We start from the raw sequence: 23312 nt of genomic DNA on the forward strand, positions 1-23312 counted from the left end.
CCATTACTTACAGTTCTCTAATGTGGGTGAGTAAATGAGATGTTTTTTCAAGCACTTCTTTTTACCCATAGGAAATAGTCATTTTCCAAATGTCTAGCTTTAACGGTTAGAAACAAGCCTTTTCCAATACTTTCTATTACCCACTAGAAACAAGCCACTTCCAACACTTCCTTTTACCCATAGGAAATAGTCATTTTCCAATGCCTAGCTTTACCTGCTGGAAAATAGCATGCCCCAATGCTTCCTTTAACCATTGAAAATAGGCTGGTTCCAGCACCTCTTTTACCTATTGGAAATAAAGGAGAGCCTTCACCTTCTATAAATTAGGAGGCATTTCTCAGCAAAAAAAAACTCATCTTGGTTGTTGCAAGCTTCTCAACAACCATGAAAACTCACCTTTCTTCAGCTACTGAAGCATTCCAGACTTCTAATTTTCTTCAACACTCCTCACTCGGCTGCTGCAAGCATCCCAGCAGCCATCAACTCCCATAAAGCATCACCTAGCTCCAAGATTTTCCTTCCTTCCAAGCTTTAAACACCATAGCCTTCAAACCTCAAGCTTTTCCTTCCATCCTCCTTCTCTTGAAACTCTTAAATCCCTATAGCCATAGCCACAAACAACAAATTATCAACATCAAACTCAAACATATCCAACACCAAGCCAAGCACATGCATTCTCATTTGCTAAACTTGTGGGTCTTTAGCTCCCACACTCCAAGCTCTCATGCCAAGCTCATATAATCTCATATCAACATCAACAAGTCATCTTCAACTATTCGTCGAGCTGCAGGAAACGTCAACACTGAAACACTGCAGGCCCGGAAAAAGAACAAAGTACTCCCGGGACTTGCTTCTCCCTCGGGATACTTTGGGCCTAGTTCTTGCTAACTCAGACAAAGGGGCAATGAAGTCTTCATTCATCACTCTATGACGATCCAAAAATCAACAAAGCCCGGATGAGCCTTCGGACGAAAAAGACCCCAACATAAATGGCGACTCCAGTGGGGACTAGGCCATTAGTCTTGTAGTGGCTCCTGAAAAATCACAAGCTTTATTCATGCAATTGCACTACAGCAAAATTTAAAGATAAGAGCATTCTCTTTGATTTTGCTTTGTTCTGTTGTTCTTTTTAAATAAAAGAAAAAGATGCAAAAGTATATCTAATATTTTCTCTTATGTTGTAGATATACCTTTTCGGACAAAACATCTTATGAAAGGCCTATGGGGGCTTAAGAGAATCCATCATAGCAAACAGCACATGCAAACTCCAAATGACTTGGGGGCTTCATGCCAAGCAAAAGAGAGAGACAAGAATCCAGAAGCTGTTGTAAATTTCAGTTTTCCTCTTGGAGGAAAGCAAACTATTTGTTACTTATCTGGAGGAAAACAAGCTGTATGAATCTCTTCTAGCAACTCGCTTAGCCTCTTCCTTCTCATCTTCAGTCTACTTCTTCCAAAGATCTTCTTTGAAGCAAGTTGCAAGAAAAAAATAATAATTTACAAGCAGGCCTCTACTCTGTTTCTCGACCTTGAGAATATAACCCAACTCTACAACCAATTGCTAACCCCAACAAGCTGAATTGGGGGCTTCATGCCAAGCAAATTCGAGGAAGGACACCATGCCATCCAAACAAGCAAACCATCTACCTTTTTTGCCACACAGTATAAATCATCTCTTTGATTACAACAAACCTAGATAGTCTTGCATTATGGTGAGAAACAGTTTTCTATTTCCCCTTTTTTGAAACAAGCCAAGTTACATTCTTCCAGCACCAACTCCACAAGCAAAGAATTTCCAGCACCAGCCCTATTTCAAACATCCTTCTAGTACATGCCTGATTTCAAACATTCTGCCAATTTCAAATCTTCCAAAAGCCTTCATAACGGAAGTCAAGGTGCAAGCAACCAAAACTCACCTTCATGCTGCCAAATTCCTTGCAAATTAGTAAGAAGATGGCATTTCTCATGTTGTGGAACCTCTCAATCAATCTTGAAAAAGAAACAAGGGAGTACGTTGGTATCGACTAGGTGCTTGAAGGAACTAAGTAAATGAAAAGGCGCCGGAAGCATAATTGCTATTGAAGCATTTTATTTTTATTTTTTAAAGACAAGTTGCAAGAGACCAAAACTCACTTTCATGCTATCAAAATCCTAGAAAATTAGATTTCTCATGCTTTGGAGCTTCTAAACAAAAGAATATGTTAGCCAAAATCAGACGCCGGAAAGGTACTCATACACAAATGGAGGCGCCAGAAGCATAATTTTCTCAGAATGCAAGCAAACTCATGTGTCAAGCATTTGAAAAAATTCACAAGGCTTGAAACCATTCCACATGCCAAGAAATTTCATTTCATTCAAGCATTCCAAGCAATTCGGGCATTTCAAGCAAATTGAAGAACTCATGCTCTTATGACAATACCTTTCAATATCATGCTCTCACAACAATATTGTTCAAGAACATGCTCTAGCAATACTCAGATCAGAACTCAATGCCAACTGAAAGGACATGCCAAATTCTCAACAAAAAGAAGCATGCCCAGCAAAACTTATACATAAGCTTTCCAACCATTCCAGCTGGAACATCCCATCTTTAGAAAATTACTATAAATCAAGCTTACAGCCAACAAATCCCAAACTTTCCAGATTAGAACTAGACATATCAAGCTTCATTTTTCCAAAATTTCATTGCATTTCGAGCTAGGAAATCATGTCAAACAGATTCCTAAAACAGCCCATGCAGCAGGGACTGCACAGCTCCAGCAGCTTAACTTTTACTTTGAAATTGCACCAAAAATTCATTTTTCCTTCAAATGGCACAAGACTAGTTCCAACATAACTATGGAGAAGTCTATTTTCATGCATCAAAATCTCCAACTCAGATTCCAAGAGAAACATTTCGAAAGTTCAAAGAATAGTCCACAAGCTACTGTGAGACATTCACTACTACAAAAAAGGATAAAGATGACGGGAATTCACCGTCGTGTATTCGGTTTTCAAACCGTCGTGGAATCGACCGACATCTATTTGGGTGTCAAATCACGACGCTAAATCACCGTCGTTGTTAAAACGAACAACGTCATTAACAAATAATAATCGACGTCTTTGTAATGGAAAAAGAGATAATAAAAACAGTCGAGGATGAGAATAGACGACCAATTCTAACAAAAAACGTCGTTAAAGAGGAAACATATGACATATATTAACAGAACATGGCAAGATATACATACAACGACGAGAACTAAAACCCAGCGCCGTTAAATATACCTTTCACGATAAATAAAAATATGACGTCTTTAAATACATAATCGACGACGTTATTGACTCCTACTACGTCAGTATCTTTTTAACAACCGTCGTGAAATGAATTTTCTACTTCTATTTATCTGTTAATGATGACGTGGAAATAGATGTTTAGGTCATTACTTACGACGCTTATATTTAAACTGCCGATGTTGTACTACTAAACAACGTCGGTTACAAATAATTGAGAGCCGTATTACAGAATTTATACGTCATCTCTTAAAATAAAATCGTCGTGTAATGGATCTGACACGGCAAGGTTTCTCAGTTTACCGCCGTGTAAACTAGTTTTAACCACACGATCTTAAAATAAATGACGTGGAAAATATGTTGGGGTCATTACTTACGACATATTAATTTATAAAGACGACGTTGTCGTCAATATACAACGTCGTTATCATTCAAAAGCCAGCAGTGTTTCATAATATATACGCTATCATTAAAAAATACCGCGCCTAATTCCTATTAGACGGCGTTGTTAATCCGATATTAGCCGTGTAAAGAAATTTTAACGACATTATCATAAGAAAAGAGACGTGGATACATTCATATAACGTTGTTTTTGTAAAGGAACGACGTCCAAATATATCTTAACGTCGTGAATTCATCCTTTTCCACTTCGTTTATGAAATAACATGCGACGTGGTAAAGTTAAGACGACGTCGTCTTGTATAACGTTCAGGTTAGATATCTCGTCTTTTAGACGTCGGTATTATGGGATTGGAGTCGTGTTATTTGGAATTACATGGCGGCTCTTTATGCTTCTCCGACGTGATATCCTTAATAACTGTTTCACAATAGCGTCGTGGTTCTTCTTTGTTACGTTGCTTTAAGACGTCGGTAAATATATTGCGGTCGTTGAATGCTCCAAAACGTCATTTTTTATTAGAACATACGTTTGTTTTTCATATTTTTATAAACCGTCGTGTTTGTAATGTTTTTCACATTTTTATAAACCGTCGTGTTTGTAATCTTGAACTAGTATTTTTTGTACTGATTGTTTTGTGGCCAAAACCTGTATAATGAAAGTGAAGAAATCAAATTACAATATATTACAAAATTAATGTCATACACTGCCAATTACATAAGCATCATTCAATCCATATATCTTCACACCCATCTCGAATATTTTGACTCCCAAACTCACCCACTAGTTCATCAAATGTGTCAACATTTGGCATCCCTCTAGTAAATGGTTCACACTCAATTCTCACATCACCTAAGACATCATCATCACCAATAACATCATTATATTCTCTATTAGGCATTGATAACACTACCGACCAACCACGATGCATCGGGTCGTCAACAAAAAATACTTGTTTGACTTGAGAAGCCAAAACAAATTGGTCATTCCTATGTCCAATTTTACTCAAATCTACAAGACCAGAAGTACTATCTATCCAATCACACCTAAAGACTGGGATTGTAAAGTTTTGGTAGTCAAGGTCCCAAATTTCTTGAATGGCACCATAGAAACCCATATTTGAGAGAATTGAGTTTTTATCCTTAGCACTAGCAACTTGCATGGTATGTGCAAATAAATAAACTCCACTATTTTGAGTTGTCCGCACATCATCTTGTGCCTTGATGTTAAATTTAATACCTTTAATAAGATAGCTCCTATATGATGGCACTGCCATGTTTGGACTAGCTGCTAGCCACCTTAAATTTTCTGATACGCCATGATTGTCTTCCTCATTAAGTTCACTTTGAACCTGCAAATTAATCATATCTTAATTCAATCTAACATAGAAAGAAGAAAATTAAAAGTCTAATATGTTATTCAATAACATATACCTTGAAGCGTAGCTATTGAATGAAAGTGCTATTGTACTTATCCTGCAGCCACTTTGTTCTCTTCCTAAATTTTGGATAAGCGGTCTTGATGTGGATCATATATTGCCTATATGGCACGAAAAATTCAAGCATTACGGTCCCAAACATATAAGATAAACATAAGAAATAATTTAAAATGGAAACTTAAAGAATAAAACTCATACTTACTCGATATAAGGTAGGACTTCCTTCGTATTCTCCAAGACATATAAATGTGCTTGGTTCAACAAGTCCCGATCAACTACGCTCACTGTGCAACCTGATAATGGCTTTGAAACTCCCATCTTTTGGGTTGAAGGCACTCCAACTGTACTAACATCAGATAAATGCTCGGTACAAAACTCTACAGCTTCTTCAGCTATATACCGCAAGCAATCCAACCTTCGGGACGAGTACGATTCTGAACATACCCCTTTAGCACTTTCATATATCTTTCAAACAGATACATCCATCTAAAATATACTAGCCCACATAGACGAACTTCTCTGACAAGATGTACTACTAGATGAACCATGATATCAAAGAATGAAGGGGGAAAGTACTTCTCAAGCAAACACAAAGTAACTACTACATCTTCTTCCAACTTATCTAACTTGGAAACATCAACAGTCTTTGCACATATAGCATTGAAGAAGAAGCACAAATGAGTTATTGCATACCTTGCAGGCTTCTCCAAAACAGAACGAATTGCCACAGGGAGCAATTGTTGCATTAAGATATGACAATCATGTGATTTAAGGCCAAGAAGTCTTGAATCTTGTAAAGATACAAGATTTTTTATATTTGAAGAATAACCTTCAGGGACCTTCATACCATAGAAAGAATTGCAAACCTCTCTATTCTCTGCTCTTGACAAATTCCAAGGCCCGGGAGGTAAACGAGTATGTCTTTCTCCATACTCGGGTTGCAAATTAATTTCTCCCTCTCCTTGATGTATGGAAGGATATAATGCCTCATTAGTGTAGACTTGAAATCATTCTATTTCTTGGCAGCAGAAGATAACACCAGGTTCTTGCCCCCTTGACCTACCACAAAAGCCATGTCAACGGCTTCCCAAATCTGCTCCTTTATATCTTTGGGGATTTCAGCCTATTTCTTGTCCACAAGTGGCACTCTGGAGCGTGCCAACACACTAATGTAAGACTGCATCTCAGTATGTGTAGGGCCACATCCTTTCCCCCTTTTATTGTACTCAACAACTGGCTTGATTTTCTGAAATTTTCTCTTCACAACACGAGGCATTGTGCTCATACCTCGACCTGACTTTGAATCCTCAGAAATTGTTGTCGTGCTGGCTGGTTCTGTCTCAGCAGATGAAACAAACTTCATCTTCTTCAAGGACTTGTCTTGAGGAGTTACCATTCCAAGCTCCATACCTCCATTTTTTTTCGAGCCAGAGTCCTTACTTTGGTCTTGAGAAACCATGGTTACAGACAAATCAAACCTGCAAGTGAAAATATTTCAGGAAAAAATTAAGAACACAAATGACGGTTATTCATAAAACACGACGTATGATAAGATTTTACACGACGCAATAACATAACATCAGACGTAATAAATGTTTAAAACGATGGTACATAAACAACGACGAAATAATATAAAAGAAGACGTAATAAGAAGTTATTACGGCGATATTTACATTCCGTCGTGATATTTAAATTCAAACGACGTTAATATTAATATAACGTCGTGGTATTGAAATTAACACGACGTTAATAATAAGATACCGTCGTCTATATAAGATTCCAAACCCTTCTTTCTTTGTTTATGAATGTTTGATTGCAGGTTTGATTTCTTTGAACCATGATTTTGTTTTTCCTAATTTGATAAAATACAAAGACAAAGAAAGAAGGTTTTGGAATCTTATATAGACGACGGTATCTTAGTATAACGTCGTGGTATTAACATTCACACGACGTGAATAATAAGATACCGTCATCTATATAAGATCCCAAACCCTACTTTCTTTTTCTTTGTATTTTATCAAATTAGGAAGAACAAAAACCATGGTTCAGAGAAATCAAACCTGCAATCAAACAAGAAAATAAAAAATGACGGTCATTTTAAAAACAACTTAGATCAATTTTCGATGACGGATGATCAACGAACGCGTGGTTCTACATATTTAACCACGTAAATAAGAAGCTACCGTCGTCTTATTTAGTTGAAGTAGTTGTGTTCAAAGTTGGAAATTTTCCCTCTTGTTTGTATATTTATCAAACTTGGAAAGAAATAAAATGATTTTGGCCAGAAAAAAGGTAAAAAGATTTTCAAAACAAAAACCGTATGAGCATGCAAAATAGCAACAAAAATAGTGAGAAATGAAAGCTTCCTCTCGGAGTTTGGTATTTAAGTTCAGAGAAGACGACGAAGACGAGAGAAGACGATGAGATACACTGACAGTTCTCGACAAGGAAAAAAATGAAATTTTTCTCGGAGATTGAAATTTTTTCGAGTTTGGAACAAAGTGCATGTGTAAGTCAGGTAGACGAAAAGTTGAATATATACACAAACTGTTTCATAAAAATAAGACGGCGGTTTATAGAGAACGATGACGTATAAATAAAAAACTACGACGATAATTTGAACCTAGGACGTGGTAAATAAATACGATAGTAGTGTTGTAGGTACCGCGTAGTAAACTCCAAAATAAAAGTCGATAAATTAATATCTCGCGTCATGGTACAAGGATTTAACACGTCATTTTTTTGTAATATACGGACGTGGATTTTTATGATATACGACGTATATTAAATAATAACCGACGTTGATTTTAAAATTAAACGGCGGTTTGTGTGTAATGACCGCCGTGGGTTTTAAAATTTATTGTATAAATTTGTCGCTTTCTTTCGCCATTCATTTAGGGTTCCAAGTTCTTCCTCTCTCACACACTCTCTCTCACCTCTCAAAGACAATAATTGTGATGTCTTTCTTAAAGAGAAATGGAGCTTACTCTCCAACAAATCTATGTCCACAAGAAGAAGCTTGTCATCTAGACTTCTCACTTCCGTGATCAGGCTTGATAGGAGACTTAGTGCTTCTGAATACTCCTTGCTTTCCATCAAAAGAGATGCAAGCCTGGCCTCTACTCGTTGTCGAAGGAAAGTTCGCTTCTCAAAGACGGGTCCATCGCGCCATTTCTTTGCAAAGGGAAATCAAGATCGATGTGCCGATCCTCTGCTCGATTTTCTTGGCTAAGAAGATCCGTCAGATTTGTGATAGCCTGTCCTTTATCCGTAGAGCTTCGTAAGAAGAAGCTTATCCAAGTCTGAGCAATCGATAAAGAATATAAATGGCTTCAGATGGCCTCTAAAGCTTGAGCAATCGAATTTGTAAAGACATTGTCAATGCTTTGAACTATCCGAGTCCTGCAGAAAGAGAACAGATCAAATTTGAAACAACGACGGTTTTTTGTTCTATCGTCTTTTTTTGTTGTCTTTTTTGTCGTCGTACTATATTAAAGTAAGATGGTGGTAGGTTTATAATTATCGACGTAGATTATTTTTGTTAATGTCGTTAAGTGTAATATAACCGACGTGGATTTTATTTTTAAATTATAAATAGAGTTTTTTTTCCCGAGTTCTTTCAGTTTTAGTTTTCAATTACAGTGCATTATAAATAGAGTTTTTTTTTCCCGAGGAAATTTAAAATGACGGAAATTAATGTTCTAGAATTTGTAAAGTTTCTTGTTTGGGTGACTGATTTAAATTAAATACGAATATAAAAACAACGACGGTTTTTTGTTCTACCGTCGTCTTTTTTGTCGTAAGATGGCGGTAGGTTTATAATTTCCGACGTCTTTAATTTCTACGCCGATTTTTTGATTCTATTGTTGGTTTTTTGCTCTGAGACTAAGACGACGCAATATATTTGTTTCGCGACGTGGATTCTTTTTGTTAAATGTCGTTAGGTGTAATATAACCAACGTGGATTTGATTTTTTAATTATAAATAGAGTTTTTTTTTTCCGAGTTCTTTCAGTTTTAGTTTTCAATTACAATGCATTATAAATAGAGTTTTTTTTCATGCGGAAATTTAAATGACGGAAATTAATGTTCTAGAATTTGTAAAGTTTCTTGTTTGGGTGACTGATTTAAATCAAATACGAATATAAAAATAACGACGGTTTTTTGTTCTACGGTCGTCTTTTTGTCTTAAGATGGCTGTAGGTTTATAATTTCCGACGCCTTTAATTTCTACATCGCAGTTTTAATTGATTCTGTCGCTGGTTTTTTGCTCTGAGACTAAGACGACGCAATATATTTGTTTTGCGACGTGGATTCTTTTTGTTAAATGTCATTAGGTGTAATAGAACCGATGTGGATTTAATTTTTTTTAATTATAAATAGAGTTTTTTTTTCCGAGTTCTTTTAGTTTTAGTTTTCAATTACAGTGCGTTATAAATAGAGTTTTTTTTCCCGAAGAAATTTAAATGAAGGAAATTAATGTTCTAGAATTTGTAAAGTTTCTTGTTTGGGTGACTGATTTAAATCAAATATGAATATAAAAATAATGACAGTTTTTTGTTCTACTGTCGTGCGTTTTTGTCGTAAGATGGCGGTAGGTTTATAATTTTCGATGTCTTTAATTTCTATGTCAATTACTTAATTGATTATGTCGTTGGTATTTTGCTCTGAGACTAAGACGACGCAATATATTTGTTTCGCGACGTGGATTCGATTTGTTAAACGTCGTTATGTGTAATATAACCGACCGGATTTAATTTTTTAATTATAAATAGATTTTTTTTCACGAGTTCTTTCAGTTTTAGTTTTCAATTAGGGTTTCAACTTCTTCTTGCCCTTTTCTCTATCTCACCTCACCTCTTAGGAGGCAATTGTTTGGATGTTGGTATGTGTGTATGTTTGTGTATCTGATTCCCAAACATACACACATCACCAATTTTCAAAAAATTGTCTATTTAATTGCAAATCTGTGGCTGCTGTCATGAAATTTTAGGAGGCAATTGTTTGGATGTTGATGTGTGTGTGCGTTTGTGTAGATACACAAACGCACACACATCATCAACTTTCAAAAATTTGTCTCTCTGATTGCAAATCTGAGGTCATTCAAATTTCAGAGGCAATTTTTTAGATGTTAATGTGTATGTGCGTTTGTGTATCTCAAAGACACAAATACACATACATCATTAACCTCTAAAATATTGTCTTTCTAGTAAGATTATGATGAGAAACAGAGTTCCCTCTGGTAAGATTTCGTAACCCTTGGGATCTCAGAAAAATGTGATTATGTCGGCAGTTTTCTATATAAACCGTCGTGGTTATTTCAATTCTTGTCATTAAGTTCATCTACCGACGTAGGATAACAAAATCCAAGAAATAAATTGTTAAAAAAAAATTCTTATTAAGACGACGGTTTAAATATAAGGTATGACATATAAAGTGAATAAATACGATGTTAAATTTTATAATACGTCATTAAATGAAAAACCCCAACATGGTGAGAGTTAAAGATACCGTCGTAGAACTATACGAGAAAGACGTCGATATATTTATCTATGCCGTAGTTGTACATTAATTTACTACGGCGGTATTTTGTATTATACCGCCGTGGATTTATTTGTAATTATACGGCGCCTTATACGAAAACTTGGTCGTGTTAATTTCTGAGTAAAACGGTAGCTTTTTTGACATCGTCGTCTATACTTTCTACGTCGGTCTATTCATAACTTCTGCCGTTCTTTGTTGGCTTAGATTTTAGTCTGCGGAAATCCCATTTCAATAAGACGTCGGTTTTTTAATTAGGTGCGTCGTCTTTTATGAACATCCATTGGAATCTCCCATTTTTAGGTGTCTAAGGTGTTATTACACGGCAGTTTTATAGAATTGTCGTCTTTTAAAAAACAACGACGGTTTTCCCTTAGACCATCGTTTTTTTCTGGTGGTCTTTGTCACTTTTTGTAGTAGTGCATTTTTACAAACACTTGGCACGCATTACACAAGTGAGCTTGTGTGACTCTTGTTTATCACCAAGCTAGAATCCTAAACTAGAATCTCAACCTCAGAATTCGATTTCTAGTTCAAAAATTCTGGGAAATACAGAGGAACTCAAGCATTCAACATAGAAGACAAGCATGCAACAAAGACATCAATATCAATTCATGAACATGCCTTAGAAAAATGAAGGTAGAGAACACAACAACGGTCAGATGATCCTTAATTTTGGATACGTTATCAACAATATAATTTCGAGCAAATTTTGTGAAGCAAGCACAATCATCCGAGCATCAGAAATTAAAAACACAGGTAGAAGCAGAATTTGTAGAAACTCACCAACCATGGATGAACACAGAAGCTGCAGACTAACTTTGAGGCATCAGAAAAATTCAAACAATTCTACAAATTTTAAAGGGTATAGTACTCGAGCAGATGAACAACTTTCCTCAAGGAAGTTTTCTGATCCGAGCTTCCAAAATTTGACTTATATACCGATGCACAGTACCCACGGGTTTGAATCTTGAAGAGAGGAAAAAGAGTTGAAGGAGAAGAAGAAAAATGAGGGGCACGTGTACTGAGATAGAGACAACATGCCAAGCGATATTGCCAAACTAACATGCCACACCTCTTACTAAAGAATGAAGGGGTTACTAGCTTTCCCAAGGCAGACCAACAACAACAACAGAATTGTACACAGAGATGCAAAGACCCAATACTCAATTTAGCCCTGCCAAGATGATTCTGTAGAAATTCATGCACAAGCTCCAATAAAAATTTGGATGAGATGCAATAGAAATCGTGCCTAGCGAAGCAAAAACATCATAAGCAAAATGCAGATATCCAGGCCAAGCAAAAAAGGAACTCTTTATAACATGCTAAGCCAAGAAGAAACACTCTATCTCCAAAACCATGCAACTCAAGCATTACACTTGATACAATCATCTCAAGAACCAGACATTACAGTTTCAAGCTTTCCAAGCAATGCAATCATCATGAAAGTGATAATCTTAGACGTAACACCCCGACTCCAAATTTATCCCATGTAATTAATTTGAGCGAAATTAAGAATTTACTCGTGGGATAGGAGTATTTTAGTCATTTTCTTACCCGGAAGGAATTTGGGAATTCCGGCAGTACCATTGCGTAGAGCACGGCGAGATGAGTCCGTAGACACGTAGTGGGCTCGAATCGGACTCAGAACGAGAGAGTTACGATCGAATGAAACTCAGTGGCACGATCGTAATTATTTGGAAAAGGGATTTTTGATAAAAAGTCGAAAATGCCCTCAGATCTCTCTCTCTCTCTCTCTCTCTCTCTCTCTCTCTCTCTCTCTCTCTCTCTCTCTCTCTCTCTCTCTCTCTCTCTCGCGCCCGCTCTCTCCTCTCGTTCGTGACCGCCACCACAACGGCTAAGTTTTGGCGGCCGCTCGCTTCATCCGCCACCAAAGTCGACGGGCGGTATTAACATGGATCGGGCCGCCGTCCTCTTCCTACTCCCAGCCAGTCCCACCGTCAGCCGCCGTGATTTAGCTGGAAAACGAGGAGAAAAGCTTCTGTTTTGATGAAACACGGCCGTTCTCCGTCGTCCGCCACCGATTTAGGCAAGTGAGGTATGGTTTCTCACCTATTTTCCGAGCTCTAGCTGCCTGTTAGGTAGAAATTGATCAATTTGTAGCGTAGGCAACTCGATTTACGAATTGGGTTTCGACCGAATTTCAAGGGGAGATTCCGCCACTTTCGGTCAGTTTTTGGGGTATGCTCAAGAATAAAAGTGACTCCAAATTAGGTGTATTACCTAGGGTAGGAGTCTTGGCTCTCGATTTGGAAGTTTTCCGGCTATGCGATATCACTTTGGACACCCACGGCCGCTGCACGTGGGCACCGTAGCTAGCCGAGGGGAATTTTTTATCCCAATACGATCCTCTTGTTGTCACGAGCTCGTAGGTGTGCTCGGATTTCAATTTGGATACCGTTAGAGTCCCGAACGGATATCGCATATTGCATATTTTTCGGGAGGTTTGGACCGTTGGATGGTCCCTGAAGTTATAATATGTTGATCTAGGTATTACCAGGATCGTGTAGGATTTGACGGATCCTAAAATGGAGTCCTGGATACTCCGAAAACGCCAACCCTAGGGTTAGGGTTTTAGTAATCGTCCGATCGTGCGATCGTGAACGATCCGACCGTTCGATCTGGATCAAACTTGCAGGACGAGTGTCCTAAACCATGTAGCATTCATAGAAACTTTCGGATTGGAATTTGGAGGTCGTTGGCACTGCGGGCCCGTTCGACCCGGGGTTGACCGTGAGAATTCCTAGGTAGTGATACCATCCTAAGAAGGTTAATATGACCGTAGTGAGGTCTTCTTTGATGATGTGGATTATGTGAATTTAGGACATTAATTCATTGATTTAAATTGCGGAATTATCAGATGCTATACCAAGGTTGAGATTTACGAAATAAAGGATTATATGTGATGAATGTAATTATGTATGTATACGAAGGTATTAAAGAGTATTGAATGTTAGTTTGGAGTGCTATACGCACTACTCTATGTACCTCTCCGGATATTGACAGACCCCATACAAGGCTAGGTGCGTCCCGTAGTATGAGGGGAGATATAATTGTGTGCGGGCTGGTGAGAATGTAGCCAGGCCCAAAGTTGAGGTCGCACGTGTCGTAGGAGTAGCCGGTGAGTTGATAGACCCCATACGAGGCCGGTGCGTCTCGGCCGATGAGGGGAGATATGATTGTGTGTGGATGGTGAGAATGTAGCCAGCCCAAAGTGGACAATTAGATGGTGGTGAGAATGTAGCTGGCCCAAAGGCATAAAGTGAGACATGATGATGAGGTCCCACGATCGTAGGATTATTTCCTGGCGATGTGGACAGGCCCCATACGCGACTTTGGATGTTCCGGCGAATGGGGAGCTTATGTGAGTTTTTAGGAGATAAATTAAGGTTTGTGATTGGTTAGTTGCGATCCCTTAGTAGAGGGTGTTAGTGAAAGAACTACGTGTGGCTTGATCCTCGAGAAGGGCGTAAGGCAGCCTGAAGTTACTAAGTGCAGCCACGGGTGAAACCTTACTAAGGTTGTGTTAGTAAGGTTGATTCGGACCTCGTTGTTGGTCCTGAAAACTTGGTTGAATTGAGATTTGCTAGGCAGATTAGATTTAATTAGGTACTTTGTTGAGTTTGGTTTGGACCTTGTCGTTGGTCCCGGAATTTGGGTGAAAGTGAGATGCAGTTGTGTTAGGAGGTTAAAACCTCATATGTTGAATTTTTGGGAAGTTGATTTATGTTATGTGAAGGCCGGAAGCCGATTATTTTGGAATTGCATGAAATTATGTTGTGCATGCTGCCGGTTGGGTGATAAAAGTGTGTTTCATGCAGGTGGAAATTTTTGGGGAATGTTCAATTTATAAGGAGACTCACGAAATTTCGAGATAGTCTCGACTTCTATTCTTTTGAAAAAGGAGGTTACGATCTAGTGAGTGGGCTTGACATCGGGTGATGTCGAGGTTTCCACAGATTCGCCTCTCGAGTTCCGAAATTCGGGGCGGGTCCTGTCATTAGACCGAGCAATTTTAGCTGCCAAAAGCAGGGAGAAGAAGTCATGCGCCATCATGGTCATCATTGCAGCAAAATGATACCCCAAGTTCGTCACTCCATGATTCAATCAAATGCCAAGAAGTTCATGCTACGAGCTCATGCAAATCGAATCTTTTCATGATGGCTAGCATGCACCTAAGGATTGAGAAACTGACTCTTTACATCCACAACCACATCCAGAGAGCAAGCTTCCTCTTTTGCTTCCAAAACCCATCAATTTCATGCTTTGTTCATCCTTCTCCCCCTTATTTTTCCCTCCTAGTAGATTGTTCTGTACATTTGATGTAACCTCTATCGAGCTGCTTAAAATCACTTAAGCCACTCATCGCCTAGCCTGTCCCCTCTTCTCAGCCAAACCCTCCGATAATCATTTCCTCCATTTCCTTAGAACCCCTGTTTTTCACAGAAACTCACAGCTCTCTCCCTTTAAGGCTAAACTCATGACAAGATAAGAATCTACCCATAAGCGCTAAGAATCTATCTGCAAGCAACCATTCTTTTTGTTGGTGAAGGTAACCAGGGTGTTTCCTAATGCTTCATTATCCTTTCAGCATTCTTGGGGTCTGATCTTTGAACTCAGACACATGGGGTAATTTCACCCATTTTACTCCTTACCGCAGCTCAGCCCATTTGTAGCTGCCGGAAGAAAATAGCCCATATATAAATGCCAAAACCCAAACACTCAAGCACGTCCACCATGCTAAATAGCTTAAAAGCTATATTAAACCATGTCACTTTAGCCAATACCAAGCGTACAAGCTAATACCAAGAGTACACACCAATGCCAAGCATACATGCCAATGCCAAGCGTATACGCCAATGCCAAGCATACATGCAAATACCAAATATACACATCAAAACCAAGCATGCAAGCCAATATCAAGCATACAAAACTAATGCAACTCTTGCAAACTACAACCATGTCAAATCAAGCATCACTAGTCACTCAAGCACATCAATCATGCAAGCTAACTTATTTTGGGTTAAAATTCAACCAAGCCTTATCTCCGATGTCATGCTGCAAAATAAGTCAACTTTTGGTAACCCTAGTAAGTAAAATCCAATATTACAGTGTCTAGGAAAGTTCTTTAAGACTACACCTTCGGTGTCTAAGAAGATTGGGTTTTAAGTGGGGCCATTGCGACCCCTCCAACCTTCCCGGAAAAGACTCGCTATGATTTCAAGACCCTTAACTGGTTATCCTTGAGTTGCTCATCGTTACATATATACATATATATATATATATATGACCAAGCTAACAGTTGCCAAAACCATGCTAATCTTCATGCTAGGAAAAACGAAACGACCATGGCCAAGCAAGAAAGCACAGATGTTTCATGCATATTGAAGAACCAGCCATGCCATGCTACTGCCAATTATTTTGGACTGAAATTGATTATTGGGCTCATCTCGCTACCACTTCATAGCCCCAAAATCAAGGGGGCCCATGTTGATGCCCAAAAAAGTCACGAGAAGCCCAAAAACATTCAAAGCCCAATATAACATATAATGTTGGTCATGCGTTAATTCAAGCTGTATTTTGGGAATTAATTTATTAAATAAATATATAAATAGTGTACATGCCATGCCAAATCAATAATACATTTTTCCTATGCCAATCACCTACCAAGCTCACATGAACCCAAGTCATGTGGTTTACGGGGCTTGCTTGAGGGATTGTGGTGTGGAAGGTTACGGAGGTCCACAAGGCCCACTGAAGCTCTTGGATAATAGAGACTTTAGGCTAGCTACTTGGGAGCACCTAAAGTCCAAGCCCATTACTTAGAGTTCTCCAATGTGGGTGAGTAAATGAGATGTTTTTTCAAGCACTTTTTACCCATAGGAAATAGTCATTTTCCAAATGCCTAGCTTTACCCGTTAGAAACAAGCCTTTTCCAGCATTTCCTATTACCCACTGGAAACAAGCCACTTCCAACACTTCCTTTTACCCATAAGAAATAGTCATTTTCCAATGCCTAGCTTTACCTGCTGGAAAATAACATGCCCCAATGCTTCCTTCTAACCATTGGAAATAGGCTGGTTCCAGCACCTCTTTTTACCTATTGAAAATAAAGAAGAGCCTTCACCTTTTATAAATTAGGAGGCATTTCTTAGCAAAAAAAAACCCATCTTGGTTGTTGCAAGCTTCTCAACAACCATGAAAACTCACCTTTCTTCAGCTCACAAGCATTCCAAAGCTTCTAATTTTTCTTTAGCCAACACTCCCTCACTGCATTCCAAAGACTTCTAATTTTTCTTCACCAACACTCCCTCACTCGGCTCAGTGCAAGCATCCCAGCAGCCATCAACTCCCATAAAGCATCACCTAGCTCCAAGTTTTTCCTTCCTTCCAAGCTTTAAACACCATAGCCTTCGAACCTCAAGCTTTTCCTTCCATCCTCCTTCTCTTGAAACTCTTAAATCCCTATAACCATAGCCACAAACAACAAATTATCAACATCAAACTCAAACATATCCAACACCAAGCCAAGCACATGCATTCTCATTTGCTAAACTTGTGGGTCTTTAGCTCCCACACTCCAAGCTCTTATGCCAAGCTCGTATAATCTCATATCAACATCAACAAGTCATCTTCAACTATTCATCGAGCTGCCGGAAACATCAACACGAAACGCGCAGCCGCTGGAAGAAGAACAAAGTACTCCCGACTTGCTTCTCCCTCGGATAGTTTGGGCCTAGTTCTCGCTAACTCAGACAAAGGGGCAATGAAGTCTTCATTCATCAGTTTATGGCCATCCAAGAATCAACAGAGCTCGGATGAGCCTTCGGACAAAAAAGACCCCAACAACTAGCATGAAGGCAGGAATGGGAAAACACTTAACAGGGATAAGAATGACTCCCCTGATTCACCTCATTGTTAATTTTGTCATTTAGCATATTGAATAGTTTTTTTTTGTCGTAATCAAATCCAAAATAAAAATCATGGATTTAGATGCTTGATAAGTTTAAATAGTGTGGAGGTAGGAATAACAATGATGTGAATCGGGGGAGTCATCCTTAGAGCACCTCTGCGCAGCCTATTTGCCATGGCAACAAGCACCCCACAACGAGGTTTGGACTCCAGCACGCAAAAGACAGCCCGGGCAAGGCATGGGACTCACCAGCCGGGCAAGCCCACAGCAAAATGGACTAAGCTGTTCTCCTCACACGTCAGCGCCTAAAAAAAATTGAAAAAAATACCAAAAAATTATGGAAATATTTTCTATAAATACCTACCAATATAATTCACTATCCACACCAAATCTTTATACAAATTCATCTCCTTACAATATTTTTCAATTTCCATACCAAATTTTCTACTACAAAATTCTATTTGAAAATTTTAATTTAATAAATATGGACACGTGGCAACCGAAAACCTTATCCGAAAATATAATTTGAAAATTTTATCCAAAAATGTTATCTGAAATTTTAGGTTATAATTTTATAATAAATAGTGACACGTGGCAACCGAAAATATGATACGAAAAGCTATCAAAATTAATAGTTAAGTATTTTAAAAAAAAGTAAAATGAATAGTGTTTGCCCTTGCCCTTTGGGGTGGAACAAAAAAGGCAAGGCTTACACTATTCACGAGAATAGTGTCAGACCTTGCCTTGCTTTTGCCTTGCCCTTGCCTTTTGGGGTGGAGGTGCTCTTATCCCCATTAAGTTTTTTTCCCATTCTTGCCTTCGTGCTAGTAATATTCCAATTGGCGATTCCCCATTACGCCCCATTACAAAAATACTGATAGAAAATAATATTAACTGAGGAAAAAAGTTATAAACTATTGGTGGGAGTTGTATGCTAGTGCTATACTTTTATCTTCACAAAGTCTTCTCTGATGTATACCTCCTCTGCTTGAGTTTAACATATTATTTATTTAAGGACGGTGAATTGTGATTAAGGAAATTTAAAATTATTTAAATCAATACGCTAAACGACACTAACACAAAATAAATCAAACTTATCAATTCATCAGCCTTCCAAATAAACAAAAGAATGTCTTCCTCTCCAACTCCAACTACTTCCTCTGTCTTCTTCTCTAATTATCATCTTCTTTTGCATTAGTTAATGACAAAGGCATCTTTTCCTCGCAACACACCATGACGAAACATTGCTGAAGTCCCTTTCTACACGATTATTTTGTTTTTCAGTTTCATTATAGTCCCTGTCTTTGCCTTCCTGGAACCTTTCTCTGTGTTGATTTTTCTTTTCCATATTTCAGTTGGTGCCATTGAACTACCATCTTTCTAATCATTGTAGTTCCGCGATCCGGTGCTGAGAGTAGATTTTTCGGAACTACTTTCCAATGGCATTGATCAGCCAAAGGGCCTTCACTTCAGCTACTGCAGTTTGTCCATGGAAATACCAAGTGTTTTTGAGTTTCAGAGGTGAAGACACTCGCAGGGGTTTTACAGACTATTTATACAAACAGTTGGACTGGCGAGGAATTAGAACTTTCAGGGATGATCCAGATCTTCAAAGAGGGACAGATATCAATCCGGAGCTTCTGACCGCGATTGAACAATCAAGGTTTGCAATCATAGTTCTTTCAACAAACTATGCTTCATCAAGTTGGTGTTTGCGTGAACTAACCCATATTGTTCAGTCCATGAAAGAGGAGGAGAGAATTTTCCCAATTTTTTATAATGTGGATCCCTCGGATGTACGACATCAACGGGGGAGTTTTGGGACTGCCCTCGTTAACCATGAAAGGAATTGTGGTGAAGACAGAGATGGGGTGCTTGAGTAGAGAAATGCTTTAAAAATAGTTGCTAATCTCGCTGGGTGGAATTCAAAGGATTATAGGTAAGCATGAAGCAACAACTGACACATAGCTAATAAGACCAATTCTTGAATATTGCATTTCAGTTTTGCCATGCACTTTATCTACGATATATTCATATAACCTCATCTGATGATTTTTTTTTCTTCTACTTCTGGGTATGAAACAGAGCTTATCACAGAAATTGTTGATGCAGTGTGGGATAAAGTGCATCCCACATTTTCATTGTTAGATTCCTCAGAGATATTAGTCGGACTTGATACTAAACTAAAGGAAATAGATCTGCATTTAGATACAAGCGCAAATGATGTGCGCTTTGTGGGGATATGGGGGATGGGCGGAATGGGTAAGACAACCCTAGCTAGATTAGTTTATGAGAGAATTTCTCATAGTTTTGAAGGTAGCAGCTTTCTTGCAAATGTCAGAGAGGTTTATGCAACACATGGTCCAGTTCCTTTACAGAAACAGCTTCTTTCCGATATTTTGAGGAAAGAAAATATACAAGTTTATAATGCTCATAGTGGATTTACTATGATAAAGAGGTGTCTATGTAATAAAAAGGTTCTTCTCATTCTTGATGATGTAGATAAATCAAACCAACTGGAAATGTTGATCAGAGAAAAAGACTGCTTTGGTTTGGGAAGTAGAATCATTATTACAACTAGAGATGAACGCTTGTTAGTCGAACATGGGATTGAGAAGATATATGAGGTCATGCCATTAACCGTGGATGAAGCTTTTTATCTCTTTAGTATGAAGGCCTTTAAAAAAGATGACATTGAAGAAGATTATCTGGAACTGTCTAAAAATTTCATAAACTATGCAGGAGGTCTTCCATTAGCTCTTCAAACTTTGGGGTCTTTTTTGTACAAAAGAAGTGGAGATGAATGGAAGAGTGCACTAGAGAAACTGAAGCAAGCTCCTGACAGAAAAAGTTTTGAAATTTTGAAAATAAGCTATGATGGACTAGAGGAAATGCAGAAGAAAATTTTTCTTGATGTTGCATGTTTCCATAAGTTTGGTGACAAGGAAGACGTGATTGAAATACTAGACAGTTGTGGTTTTGTTGGCACTCGTATTGTGATACATGTTCTTATTGAGAAATCTCTCTTGTCTATTTCAAACGAGCGTCTGTCTGTTCATGATTTGATACAAGAAATGGCATGGGAGATTGTTCGTCAAGAGTCTTTTGACGAGCCAGGTGGTCGCAGTCGCTTGTGGCTTCACAGTGACATCGTTCATGTACTCACAAATAATACGGTAAGAAGTTGCACAAAAAATAAAATACCAACAAGCCTTGGATAACATAACTATAATTCCATTAAAGACGATAAGAGGGACTTGATTATGACATTAACTTTACTTTTATTCCTATTTACAAGGGAACGGAAGCCATTGAAGGCATAGTCCTATGCTTGCGTCAATTTGAAGCGGCACACTGGAATCCTGAAGCATTCACTAAGATGTGTAAACTAAAGTTGCTCAAGATTAATAATTTGAGCCTCTCTTTGGGCCCAAAGTATCTTCCCAATTCCTTAAGGTTTCTGGAGTGGAGTTGGTATCCCTCCAAATGTCTGCCACCAAGTTTTCAACCTAATGAACTTGCTCAACTTAGTCTACAGTTTAGCAAAATTGATCATCTTTGGAATGGAATAAAGGTAGACCTTTGTAGAGCTAGTTCTTTTCAATTTCAATAAATTTTGTAAGGTTCTTGGAAGTCAATTAATTTAATCTACCATTTTCATGTTTTGTACAGTACATGGTGAAGTTGAAATCTATTGATCTTAGTTACTCCGAGAACTTGACAAGGACCCCAGATTTCACAGGTACTCAGAATCTTGAGAGGCTGACTTTTGAAGGCTGTACTAATCTTGTTAAGATTCATCCATCCATTGCTTCTCTCAAAAGACTAAGAATTTTGAATTTTAAAAACTGTAAAGGCATTAAGAGTCTCCCAATTGAAGTAGAACTGGAATCTCTTGAAACATTTGATCTTTCTGGGTGCTCAAAAGTGAAAAAGATTCCAGAATTTGTGGGAGAAATGAAGAATTTTTCGAAGCTTTCTTTAAGCTTCACTGCTGTTGAGCAAATGCCTTCATCAATGATACCTTTGATCCTGAGTTTGAAGGAGATTGATATGAGTGGAATATCGAACTGCCTAGATCATGGCATTCTTTCTTCAGTTTTGGCTTACTTCCAAGAAAGAATCCTGACCCTGTGAGTCTGGTGTTAGCTTCCTTAAAAGATTTACGCTTTTTGAAGTGTCTAAATCTGAAGGACTGCAATCTTTGTGAAGGGGCAATACCTGAAGATATTGGTTTATTGTCCTCTTTAGAAGAATTAAATCTTGATGGAAACCATTTTGTTAGCCTTCCTGCAAGCATCAGTGGGCTTTCTAAGCTTAGGAGGTTCACATTGAAGAATTAAAAAAGGCTTCAAAAATTGCCAAGCCTTCCATCAAAAGATTTTTATGTAAACACTGGTAATTGTACTTCCTTGAAAATATTCCCAGATCCACCACTTGGATCTGGTAATTGCAATTTTGACACTTGGATTAGTTCTTTAAATTGCTTCAGTTTGATTGACCATCAAGGTTCCAATTCCATAATATTTTTAATGGTGAAGAAATTCCTTCAGGTACTTCTCCCTCTCTCCCTCCTTCCCTCTTTAGTTGTGTAGTACTATTTATATCCTTCCTTTGGTGCAGGAAATTCCTCGTTCTTTGAGCTTCTCCAGTATCGTAATTCCTGGAAGTGAAATTCCTGAGTGGTTCAATAATCAAAGTGTGGGAGACTCAGTAATTGAGACACTACCTTCGGATTCTAATAGCAAGTGGGTGGGGTTTGCTTTTTGTGCTCTATTTGTACCTGCTCAAGAAATTTCAGCTACTGCTACGAAACATAATTTAATTAGTTTTGGTTGCCTTTATGATGATTTAAACACCCTTGCGGGCCCGGGTTATAGTATTATCATAGACGATGTAGCGTCCGATCACCTTTGGTTGATCCTCCTGTCTAGGCAATTTTTCTTTTTGGAACCATGTGGGAGACCTGGGACCTATTGGAGGGAGAAATGCCAGGATCATAAGATTCGGTTTCATTTCAATGCAAGACCTTATCTAGGAGAGGAGACGTGGGTGAAGGTGAAGAAGTGTGGAGTCCGCGCACTATACGAACAAGACGCGGAAGAGCTCAACCGAACAATGAAACAATATTCCAACAGAGGTAATTCTTTTTATGAGGACGTCACAGATTGTGATTTTGACAAATCAGACAAGGTACAAGGTGCCATCACTAAGCGAACACGTGAACAGTACTGTACTGAGATAGGACCAAGCGGTATTGGTACCTTTGGCAAAGAATCACTCTGCAAAAGAATGAAAGAAGACTAACTGTCCAGAGCCTCAAAGGAAGAATTGAAAGGATGGTATTGCTAACCCTTCCCATTATCATTCTTATAATCAGATCCAAATTTGGTTGGGGAGGGGGGGAGAGTTCAGTTATCCGGAAGCCTAACCGGCGCATTTTACCAACTGAAGCATTTAAACATGGTTGGGAGACATTTATTTATGCTAAATTGTTTCTTTCTTAGGCTAAATTCCACTGTATAAATTCAGTAGGTTAATTAGTGAATCCCTATTTGAGAGATTGACATTAACAAGTCAATGAACTCCAAAATGACCTGTGCAGTAATTCCAGTAAACAGAAAAATCATTTCAAAGAATTTGAGCTGAAGAGTTAGGCATATATCTTTCGCTCTAATGTGTATATGCAGGGCAAGGCAACAAGAAGTACACTTATAAACCAAGGAAAGAGTT

At 38.3% G+C, this 23312-nt stretch overlaps 1 pseudogene across 1 annotated transcript; it reads left to right on the forward strand.

Moving 5' to 3' along the window:
• Positions 1 to 18732: 18732 nt before the first annotated feature.
• On the forward strand, positions 18733 to 23312 carry LOC148915946 (TMV resistance protein N-like; annotated as a pseudogene). Its single transcript, XR_016128356.1, has 5 exons — positions 18733 to 19517; positions 19653 to 20755; positions 20878 to 21153; positions 21252 to 22132; positions 22203 to 23312. The product of XR_016128356.1 is annotated as a TMV resistance protein N-like (transcript).

This window comes from Prunus mume, linkage group LG6 (assembly GCF_029339155.1).
Source record: "Prunus mume cultivar Tortuosa linkage group LG6, ASM2933915v1, whole genome shotgun sequence".
In the NCBI taxonomy this organism is placed as follows: Eukaryota; Viridiplantae; Streptophyta; class Magnoliopsida; order Rosales; family Rosaceae; genus Prunus; species Prunus mume.